At 24.3% G+C, this 1,948-nt stretch overlaps 1 long non-coding RNA gene across 3 annotated transcripts in view; it reads right to left on the bottom strand.

The window, feature by feature from the left end:
• Positions 1-284: 284 nt before the first annotated feature.
• LOC136090086 (uncharacterized) overlaps positions 285-1,948 on the bottom strand; it is a 2,158-nt gene continuing 494 nt past the window's right edge. The window contains exons 2-5 of one of the 3 annotated variants that reach the window (XR_010643150.1): positions 1,401-1,495; positions 1,112-1,276; positions 819-991; positions 286-741 (exon numbers count right to left, since the gene is read on the bottom strand). This is a non-coding gene — a long non-coding RNA (uncharacterized LOC136090086). Of the gene's footprint in view, positions 742-818; positions 992-1,111; positions 1,805-1,948 lie in introns of those variants that run through there. The other 2 variants (XR_010643149.1, XR_010643148.1) reach the window with 2 other exon arrangements.

Here is a 1,948-nt window from a genome sequence, read left to right as displayed (position 1 = left end):
CGTGTTTTTGAGGTTTTAAATTCGTGTTTTTTATAGTTTAAAACGGACTTATGGCATTAAATAAAGTTTCCAAACGGAAACTTTATTTAATGCCTTTAGTTAGTTCAGGCATAAGTTTTCCAAACTTATGCCTGAACTAACAGCTGTTCAGCACGGTTTAATGATAAACTAAAATTACGTAGGTTTTGTTAGACACGTTTATAACTTTAAACATGTAAACCTTTTTTTATATATACTACATTATATTTACGACAATTTTGTTGTTTTATTTTTGTTTTTTAAGGTAAATTAATTTACAATAATACTATGAAGAAAAAATAAACAAAGAAATAAAAAACCAAATCATTAAAAATAAGCTAATAAAAGACGCTTGGCACATGGTACCATACATAATATTTAATTTCGATTGATCGCCTCTTCCGTCAATATAAAATTTAAAATCGTATAACAATACGCTTTCGTATTTTTACAAACAATTCCAGTAGCATCGAATGTTCTTTTTAATTTTTCTTAAAAGTCGGGTCTCGAACTTTACTAATTCCTCAATTGAGGTAACCTGTTCAAATTTAATTTCACTCAAATCTTTATCTAAAAACTATTGCAGTAGTCCAAATTTCTTTTTAGGTAATGGTGTGTCTATCATTTAACGCTAAAACATAGCATCATCCATGGGAGAGGTTTCGTTTGTCTGATTTTTTGGTCGATCTGTATTGGTAATGATTTTTGATGATTCGCCTTAATCTATTTAAAAAAAAAAACAAGTTTTATAATAAATAACAAAATAAATGATTATCTTAGTCTATTGTTTTGTATTGTACCTAAATAAATGCACTATAAAAAATGCTGTTTGAAAAAACCAGAGTGATGATTCGATGGAAGAGTAAAATTGATTTTTTCCTTATTGATCAGAATTGTTTGTGTATGTACATTTAAACGGAATCGACCCTTCATTCTTTTTTTCAAATTGTTTTTTAGAGCCATCTACTTCAACCTAAATAAGAGACGCCCTTAGAGAATTTATGAAAACCATTAAGAAACATAATTCATCAAATATACTATTGTACTTTTTAAATATTATAAACTTTTAAATTAAATGCAAATAATTTATTACTTTGGAAAGACCCAGAAGCCCGAGTATTCACAAGTATTTTCATTAGCATTTGTACCAGGATGTAAATCCTCTCTTAATTGATTTTTGCTTATAAATATAGAAATCTTTAAAGGTTGATTCGAAACCATCTCATTTAAGTTTTTTGCTTGTTAAAGTGCAAATATCCTGTTTTAAGATAAATTAGACTAATATACACTCAAATATAGGTAATAAATATAAATATAAGTTATACATAATATTTAAAAAAACCAAATGCACATATGCCCCCTGTTCATTAATAGTCACCTACATTAATCAACATTAATATTATTATCTTCATTAAGTTTCTGAAGCCTTCTATGAATATATTGTCTTCATCTAGATTATGTGATAACAGTAAAACTCCTAAAAGATAAAATTTGCAAAAACAAAATTTACCAGAAATATTAGTGTCATTTTAATTTTTTTTAAGTTAAAGATAAATAACTAGAGTTTCAATACAAGTATTTTCATTAACAGTTGTACCAGCATTAATATTTTTTCTCATTCTCTTTTTCGTTGAACATGTGAAAAACTTAGTAGTTGACTTTTAGTAGAATTAGTAAGATTATTTTAGTAAACTATAAGTAAGTAGAAGACTTATAGTAGAATCTTTTCAATTTATGTTTTGTTGCTTATTAAAACCCACATATTCTGGTTTAAAAATGTTATATATATATATATATATATATATATATATATATATATATATATATATATATATATTATATATATATATATATATATATATATATATATATATATATATATATATATATATATATATATATATATATATATATATATATACATACACAC

The sequence above is a fragment of the Hydra vulgaris genome, chromosome 13 (assembly GCF_038396675.1).
Source record: "Hydra vulgaris chromosome 13, alternate assembly HydraT2T_AEP".
NCBI classification, from domain to species: Eukaryota; Metazoa; Cnidaria; class Hydrozoa; order Anthoathecata; family Hydridae; genus Hydra; species Hydra vulgaris.
The sequence above is the reverse complement of the archived record's forward strand: the minus strand, read 5'-3'. Positions and strand labels throughout refer to the sequence as shown.